The 9,828-nt window shown below is 32.1% G+C and overlaps 1 non-coding gene across 1 annotated transcript; it reads left to right on the forward strand.

The window, feature by feature from the left end:
- Positions 1-9,374: 9,374 nt before the first annotated feature.
- LOC131489761 (U6 spliceosomal RNA) lies at positions 9,375-9,478 on the forward strand. Its single transcript, XR_009250724.1, has one exon. It is a non-coding gene; the product is annotated as a U6 spliceosomal RNA (small nuclear RNA).
- Positions 9,479-9,828: the final 350 nt, after the last annotated feature.

The raw sequence follows: 9,828 nt of genomic DNA on the forward strand, positions 1-9,828 counted from the left end.
TCAGTTGAACCGGGAAGGGTAAATCTTAATTAATATTTCTGTCCATAGAATAAGAACTATTAATTAATTAATATAAAAGGTAATCTAGCTATAAATTATTAAATAAAGTTAAGAGTGTTGAGAGTTGTTTATTTGTAGAATCTGGATGCATACTTGGTAACAGAACATGTAAACTCTATGCCATTACTACTTGTAAATATGTATATATATATTCACACACATATATATATATATAATTTCATATCTTTCTTAGTCTCACAAATACATAGGATGCCACATCTACAATTGCTGGACTCCATTAACCTTATTTCTGAAACTAATAGCTCTTCAAAGAGAGAAAAAAAAGTTGGCTACTATGTGAATCTTGGCTAGTATCTGGTCCCCATGGAAACAGAGATGTGTATCCTGATATCAAGATCTAACATGCGACAGATCTACAGAGCATTTTAGTTTGTGTTAAGACAAAAAAAAAAAAAAAGACACTCTTAGTCCTGAAAGGATGCCATAAAAATGTCTAATCTATGCTGGTAGGATTTTGCGTTTCACTTACCAGCCTTTCCATTTGGGTTTATACCCTCCTGTGAACCAAGGGACAGTGGGTCTTCTACTGAACTGTAGTATGTACTGTCCAAAAATCATGATGCTGATACATTTTAGCATGCTTTGATAAATAATTGTAAACATGTGATTTCCAGATTTTTTGAACAACATTTCTCTAATTAATTTTGCTCCAAATTAATAGAAGAAAAGGGTAGTCAGTTCCAGAATGTGAGATTAACACCAGGAACCTAGTCTCTACTCTCCTCACATGTTTTTTGAGTTGAGGCACATTCACTTTCAGTTTCCATGAAGAAGTTCTTCTTTGAGGAACAATTTATCCTCTTTTTCTTATGTGGCCAAGGAAGAGCTAACTAGCACATTTGGAAAAGAGTAACTTAAAGATTAAAGGTGACTTCCACCCTGTTCACTGATCTTAAGGCATTAGCTGCTCTCAGGGAGCACACATTCTCCCCAGCCTCTCCACGCTGTAAGTTATGCAAAGGCCTATCTTACAACACTGTCCAAGAAGTTCAAAGGAAGCGAGAGTGATGAGGCACCTGGGTGGTTCAGTCAGCTGAGTGTCCGACTTCAGCTCAGGTCATGATCTCATGATTTGTGAGTTCCAGCCACATGTTGGGCTCCTTGCTGTCAGCACAGAGCTGATTTTGAGTCTTCTGCTCCCCTCTCTCTCTGCCTCTTCCCTGCTCGCACTTTCTCTCTCTCAAAAATAATAAATAAACATTAAAAAAAGTGAGGGAGAGTGAAATGATAAGGATAGGCCTTCTGTCATCTTCTGGACTTTAAAGTGAGTGTTTTTAGCATTTTATAATTAAATACTTAAGTCTTTGGTGGATATGTACCTTGTAAGCAATTCCTTTCTATTTATACCTTGTGAGGAAGTATTTTTAGTAATAAAATAATGTTGAATTTTATTAAATGATTTTTTGCCTCTAATGAGATCATCCGTCTTTTTTCATTTTTCAAAGTAAGCTTATATTAAACTGCATTCATAGATTTTTTTTATTGTCCTTAATTTAAAACCTACATCGTGTACTTGAAATAATCCCAAGTGTGGCATAATTTTTTTTTTTTTTTGGTTTTTCAATGTCAGTTTACATTATTTTAAGAACTTTCCAATTTATATTTGTATGATTGGTCCTTTTTTCCCCGTATGCTTTGTTGTTTAAAATGACATGTTCCTCTAACGGTATATTGGAAATAACCCATAAATGTAAATCTGAACCAAAATGTATCCTATGTAAAATTATAAACTAATGATTCAATTACTTTAATGGATTTCAAATATTTTGTGGTTTCTGTTTCTTCTTGAATCAACACTGTAACTGTAAATTGTTCTCATATTTGTTCTGTATCCTACAGGTTTTTCAGGTTTCCTTTTTCCTCCCTCCCACCCCAAATATGGTCCACATATCCTTCAACTAACATTTTACTTTCTGCTGCAACTATAATTCTATCCCATTTTATCTTAATATTTTTTAGTTACACCTGTATATATTTTCATTAAATATATTTGTCCTGTGTTTTGTCAATTTTATTAGTATTTTCAAGAAAGCAATTTTGAGTTGTTAATTCTATTATTATATTTTTGTGTATTAGATTATTAACATTTATTCTTATATATTGTTACTCTTATTCTTCTTTCCTTTCTTTTGTGCCTGCTCTTTTCTTTCTCATTTCTTAATTTGAGTGCTTAGTTCATTTACATTCATTTTTCTATTATTAATGGAACATTTAAAGCTATATATTCCCCTCTTATTTCTGCTTTAACTTTGTCCTAAATATTTGACAAGTTGTTTCTTATTATTCACTTCTACATATGCTGTATTTCTCATTAAGATGTATTCTTAGATGTAAGATATATATAGTGTCTATTGGTTGTAAATTTGACTTACTATGTCTTATCGGTGAATGAGGCCTTTTATCAATACATGATCATTCTTTTTCTCTTGTTTTAATTTATACCTTAGCATTTATTTCTTCTCTTGATATTGTTACATCATTTTGTTTTTGTTTATATTTGCCTAACATATTTTTTTCATGAATTTACTTTAAAAAATTGTTTTGTTATTATGTTAAATGTATTTTACTTATAAATATTTTAAAACTTGGATTATTTTTGATCAAGTAAAAAGCTTTGACCTGGAAAGATTGTGGTTTTCACTGATGTGACTGCTGATATATTCAGACTAAATTTTACCTTTCCTTTATGCTTCTCAGCATTTGTGTGTGTGTGTGTGGTCACTATCATTCTTCTTTTTAAAACAGAATTTACTTAGTATATCATTTTTGGTTGGTAATTATTTTTTCATATTATTTTGAAGATATTATTCTACTGTGTGAGACTTTTTTAGTTTTCTTACACATTCTTCTTTCAGTATAATTCCTTGACAGTAATGTCATTATGTGTTGATCACTTCTAAGAATCTCCCTTTATCATTATTGCTTTAAGATGTCATAGGCTGTGATTGAAATTCACTGTGATATCTGAGGATCCATGTATTTCTTCCCTCTGTTCTTATATCTAAAAGTTACATATTTTTTTTCCTATTTGGATGGCCCCTTTATTCTCTGGTTACCTTCTTCAAGTTTTGCCATCATCGTTCATAACTTTAAGTCTATTAATATATTAGTTTATATCTTCTATTTAATATTTACTAATTATGTGGGTTTTGAACATCTGATTCCCCGGTTTGTTTATTCTGCTGGCCCACTCTATCTTGTAGAGTGAGGATTATTTTCTGCATGTCTTTCTCATAATTGTTTACTATGAACTTATATCTTGATGTTTTATCTATAAAACTTTTATAAAATCTAGTTCTAAAGTGTATTCTACCAGAGAGGATCGATATTTTGAATCTTTTAGATATTCAAGGATACCATCAAACTAAACGACTTTTATTTTTTCTTATGATGGTATGTGGCAAACATGGAATGAAAATTTCCAACTTCAGATGAATGCATATGGTTAGAAATTTTTGGAGATGCTCTCCCTCCTTTTCCCTTTCCAGGGCCAAGCTTGAGAAAGTCAAGTAGCCCTCCATCCCCTCCTTTGACTTTATGGAGAGCTTATCAAACCAGATTTTGCATCCTGCTTCTTACTCAGGCTTCATATCCTCTCACTGTGATCCATCTAAATGCAGCATCTGAGATAGAAGACATTCCCAGAGGCCTCTGAGGACACCAGAGCTTCAGTGCTTGTCTTCTTTCTGCATTCTTGCTTGATTTTTTTCCCCTTACGTCCAACAACTTTAATTCTCCCCCCAAGTCAGCTATACATTTAGTTTTTATTTTATATTTTTTATCCAGAACTTTATGTATCCTATAACTGGGGAGTTTGATTGGACAATAATTTGCCCAATTACTAGCAAGGAACTACTCAATAATATTTAGTTTTAAAATAGATGAATAAATTTTTTCTCTACAAATCTTATGTGTAGGCTCTCTAGGTCAATTTTGTGCAGAACTTAAGGTAATTAAGAAAATCTGCATGAATTATCATCATAATCTTTGTTTTAATGATATGGGATTGCCCTTTTTGGGTTCATAAGGAGTTGAGTATTAGCATTTTAATATGGTTTAATTTAAATATACATTATATATATATTTAAATGCAGTAGAATTAAATCAGTTGGGTTAAGAGAGTGCTAAAATAATAACTATTATTGTTATACACTGCAATATATTAAAAATTACACAAATATATTAATGTGATCTAAACACACCACATATTTGTTTCAACTTTTTTTTTCCCTAGTGCCTCTCCCTTCCAACATTGCTACTGCAAGAGTCCTATGTTGAACACTTCTAGGCATGCCTCCATATTTTTCTCTGTGCTCATAGAATCATACACAAATATATATATATAATATATATAAATACATATATATAAACATATGTATACGTATGTATATAATTTTCTACATTTCATTATTTAATACTTCACAAATATATATGTGTCTATGCAAGTCACCAAGATAGTTTCAGTTCTTTATTGTGGCAGCCTAATTTTTCATAGCATTAAAATAACATGTTCAATTACTATATTAATCATGACATTTCTTGATAAGATGTCATGTTCTAGCAAAATTTTGTTTAAGACAGCCACCATTATATCCTGATTTAAGAGAGATGAGGGTAAATCAGTATTTGGATAACCCAAAATACAGTTATCTAAGCTATTTGTCAATATCTGAATTTTTGAAGATAAAATTCCCATTACTTATTGCCATTTATAAAGTTTGGCTAGACATGGAAGAAACCTAAGTGTCTATCAACAGATAAATTGATAAAGCTGTGACACACACACACACACACACACACACACACTGGAATATTTAGTCTTAAAAAAGAAGGAAATCCCACCATTTGTGAAGACATGGATGGACCTTGACGGCTTTATGCTAAGTGACATAAGTCAAACAGAGAAAGATAAATACTGTATGATCCTGTATGCTCTCACTTATATGTGAAATCAAAAAAACAAAAACAAAAACAAAACCCCAAAAAACAAAAAATCCACCTCAGAAAAGATGATCAGATTTATGGTTATCACAGGCAAAAGGTGGGTGGAGAGTGACTTGGATAAAGGTGGTCAAAATGTACAAACTTACACCTAAATAAGTACTGGGGCGCCTGGGTGGCTCAGTCGGTTAAGCGTCCGACTTCAGCTCAGGTAACCATCTCGCCGTCAGTGAGTTCGAGCCCCACGTCGGGCTCTGGGCTGATGGCTCAGAGCCTGGAGCCTGCTTCTGATTCTGTGTCTCCCTCTCTCTCTGCCCCTCCCCCGTTCATGCTCTCTCTCTGTCTCAAAAATAAATTAAAAAAAAAAAAAGTTAAAAAAAATAAGTACTAAGGATATAATGTACAACATGATGACTATACTTAACACTGCTATAGGGTATAGTTAAAAGTTGTTAAGAGAGTAGAACCTGAGTTTTCATCACAAGAAAAAAACTTTTCTATTTTTTTCTCTCTCTCCCTTCCTTCCTTCCTCTCTCTCTCTCTCTTTCTTTTTTTTTTCTACATTATAATGTATTTTAACTAAACCTATTCTGGCAATAATTTCACAATATGAGTCAAATCATTATACTGTACATGTTAAACTAATACAGTTTTGTATATCTTTTATATTTCAATAAAACTGGAAAAAATAAAAGTAAAAAAATAGCCAAAAGCTTGGCTCATGATTATGTCTTCTACAGCTTCTTAGGCAAGAAGAGCCAGCTTACTCTGCATTTTTCTAATTAAAGATTACTTAGATTTATGATTGCTTGATATTGCTACTTAGGGGACTTTCAATATCAGACAGTTCAGACAGTTCCAAAATTGTTTGAACAAGGAAATATATATATATATATATATATATATATATATATATATATTCTATTGTTAAATCATTGTATATGTGTTCTTTAGGGTTTAATCTTTATAAGGTTGGAATGTGTTTTATCTCCGTGGCAATCTCCTAATTGGCATACAGTACAAAAATTAGAATTTCGTGTGTGATTTAAAAATCTGTTAGCAGCTTTATTGAAGTATAATTGACACACAATTAATTACACATGCTTAAAGTGTGTAATTATGTCAAAATTTTGACATATGTATGCACTTGTAAAACATCAACATAACCAAAATAGTGAATATATTCTTCACACCCCCAGATTTTTTGATAATCCTGATGTAACCCCTCTATTCTTCTCTTTTGACCCACTCACTTCTCTCCCCCGAGGCAACCACTGATTTACTTTGGATCACTATAGGTTAATATACATATGATGGATTTTTTAAATAAATATTAAAGTATGTACTTTTTGTCTAGTTTCTTTCACTTAGCATAATGATTTTGAGGTTCGTCTATGTTGTTGCCTTCATCAACAATTCCTTCCCTTTTACAAATGAGTAGTATTTCATTGTATAGATATATCACAGTGTACTCACCCGTTTACTTCCTCATGGACATTTGGATTGTTTCCAGCTTTGGTGATATTGCAAGTAAAACAGCTATAAATCTTTGCATATGTGTCTTGATATGAATATAACTTTTCATTTGTCTTATATAAATACCTAGAACTGGAATGGCAAGTCATTATGGTCAGGTATTTCCACTGGCAATTTACGAAAATTTAGACATTGAACAACATGCTCACCAGTATTTAGCATGGTCAATGTTTTTACTTTGGCCATTCTAATAGGTGTGTGTAACCACACTATGGTTTTGACTTGCATTTCTCTGATGATTAATCATGCTGAACTTTTTTTATGTCTTCATTTGAGAAAGGAAATGTCACCTTTGGTGAAGTGTCTAAAAAACTTTGGCTTATTTTTTTATTAGGTTGTTTGCTTTCTTAATATTGAGTTTTAAGAGTATCATATATATTCTAGATATAAATATTTTATCAGATATAAAATTTGCAAATATTTTTTCTCTGTCATGGTTTGTCTTTTCCTATTAGTCTTTGCTAATTTTGATGAGATCAAACTAATGGATTTTTGTCTTTTATGGGTTTTTTGGTTCATCTAAGAAATTTTTTCATTAACAAAGTCAAAAAATTTTTTTTCTCCTAAGTTTTCTTGTAGAAGTTTTAGTTTTATGAAACATATTTAAGCTTAAGATCAATTTTGAATTAATTTTTGCATATGGAGCAAGGCATGGGTAGTTCATTTTGTGCACATAGAAAGCCAATTGTTCCAGCAAAATGTGTTGAAATAACTTAGTTTCTCCACTGAATTGCCTTTGCATCTTTGCTAAAAATCAATTGAATATATACAAGTGGGACTTATCTGGGCTCTCTATTCCATTGATCTTTTCTCTATCTTGACGTGAATATGATACATGCATGATTATTTCAGCTTTATAAAAAGTCTTAATGCTAGCTAATGTGAGTCTTTCAACTTTGTTCTTATTTTTTCAAAGTTGTTTTCATTATTCTTGGTATTCTGCATTTATATATGAATTTTGGAATCATCTTGTCAATTTCTAACAATGCAGAACCTGCTGAGATTTTGATAAGGATAACATAGAATTCTTATAGATCTATTTTGGGACAATTGTCATCCTAGCATTATCGAACCTCCAATTCCTAAAACCAATATAACTATTTATTTTCAGGTCTTTAATGCTTCTCAGCAATGATTTGAGCATACAAGTCTTATGTACCTATAGTTGAATATATCCCTAGTATTTAATTTTTGGTGGTACTGTTTAATTTCAATTTATTTTATTGTTTGTGTATAGAAATATGGTTGGTATTTTTATTATGAACTGGCATCCTGCAAATGTGCTAAACTAACTTATTAGTTCTGGATTCGGGGGGAGTTTTGTTTTGCTTTTTGGGGTTTGCTTTACTTATTAATTTTTTTTAATATTCAACAGTTTTTCTTCACTTAGACAACCAAATCCTAAATGCCATGCCTTCTCCAGGCTCCTATCTCCACTTCCCCAGTTCAGAAAGTCACTAAATGGGCTTTCACACTCTGTGTTGCTCCTCCGGGAAAGTTTTCCACTTAGTAAGTTGGAGCAACAGGAAGTTTTCTTATTTGTTTTATTTCTCCCAGAAAGCACTGACCTTTTGGCCTAATATCCAAAGTCATCTTGAGAGCTATTGTTTTATATAGTCAGTTTTTTAGTTCTTCGTTGTTTGAAGATAAATTTATACCTTACTATTCCAATTTGGCCAGAAGCAGATGTAGGTATCGTATGTTTCCATTCACACAAACATTCACCTCCTGTTCTCAATTTTTTTTTAAATTGAGATATGATTTACATATCATACCACCCACTCTTTTAAAGTATACAATTGAATGAATTTTAGTATATTCACATAATTGTGTAATAATCACAATAAATCACAATCTATTTAATTCCAGAACATTTTCATCATATGAAAAATAAAGACTGATAACCACTATCTCTATGGATTTTTTGCACTGGCCATTTCACATACATGGAACCATGCAATATGTGGCTTTTGTGTCTGACTTCTTTCAGTAAGCATAATATTTTCAAGTATTGTCAATGCTTAGGGTCAATCAGTAATATATTGTTATGGTTAAGTATTAATGCATTATATGGATATACCACTTTTTACTTACTCTTTAATCAATGGATAGATATTTGGGTTGCTTGCACATTTTGATTATTATAAATAATGTTGCTATTAACATTAATGTACATATTTTTATAGGTATATATTTTCAACTCTTTTGGATATATAGGTAGAAATATAATTGCTAGATCATATGTTTAATTTTGCAGGAACTGCCTAACTATTTTTGAGAGTGATCTTTTTTTCCCTGTGCATGATAGCCTGGAATCTTTCTCCACTCAATAAACTGTGGCTAAATTTTGTATCAACCATAAACACAAGGTTTGTAGGACTGTATCCAGATAGCACACCTGAGTGGGTGGAAATGGAAGGAAAAAAAATAGCAGCACTACATAAATTTCAGACTTTTGTTATAAAAAGGATAATCTTTTCATTACATAGCTGAGCAAACTCTTGGGTCACACTACTTTACCTCAGTACTCATGTGGAACAAAACAATGTGAATATCTAGACTGGTGAATTTAGTCTGTAATAGTATTCTTCCCTGGAGACAAAGGAACTAATACAACGTCTTCTTTGTAAATTATGCGCAAGCTTGTCTGTGGTAGAATTAAAAGCGGGCCTAGAGTTAAGAGTACATTTTAAACGTTCTCCCAATAAATAAATCAGGAAATAAATAAATAAATGGTAACTAAGTGAGGTGATAGATAGGCCAACTAGTGTTAGTGTGGTAATCATTGCAGATGCGTATGTATGTCAGAATATCAGGTGCTTACTTGGGCAGCCCAGGTACTGGGGTTGGAAAACTACAGAGATTAGTGTGGCCCCTGCGCAAGGATGACATGCAAATGTGTGAGGCGTTCCCTAGTTAAGCAGCAAAGCATCATGCTGTGTGTCTTAAATATATACAATTGAGTTTTATTTGCCAATTATACCTCATAAAACTGGGGAAAGAAAGCTGAATGTAGAACTTCTTGCAAGCAATCCAGGCCTTAAAAAAATATCTAGGTTAGCTTTTTAAAAAAGCTATGAGCTTTTTTAAAAAGGGTGAGGAAATCTTACTGGCTTAATTATGATTGAAAAACAGTGATTACAGTTTGTTGAAAAAAAGTTGAGTAAATTAATGGAACCATGGCTCTTTGATTTTGACAATGAATAAGGGAAAGGTAAGAAAAAGAGTATTAAGGGCTCTTGGGTGGCTCAGTGGGTTGTGTCAGACTCA

This window comes from Neofelis nebulosa, chromosome 1 (assembly GCF_028018385.1).
Source record: "Neofelis nebulosa isolate mNeoNeb1 chromosome 1, mNeoNeb1.pri, whole genome shotgun sequence".
In the NCBI taxonomy this organism is placed as follows: Eukaryota; Metazoa; Chordata; class Mammalia; order Carnivora; family Felidae; genus Neofelis; species Neofelis nebulosa.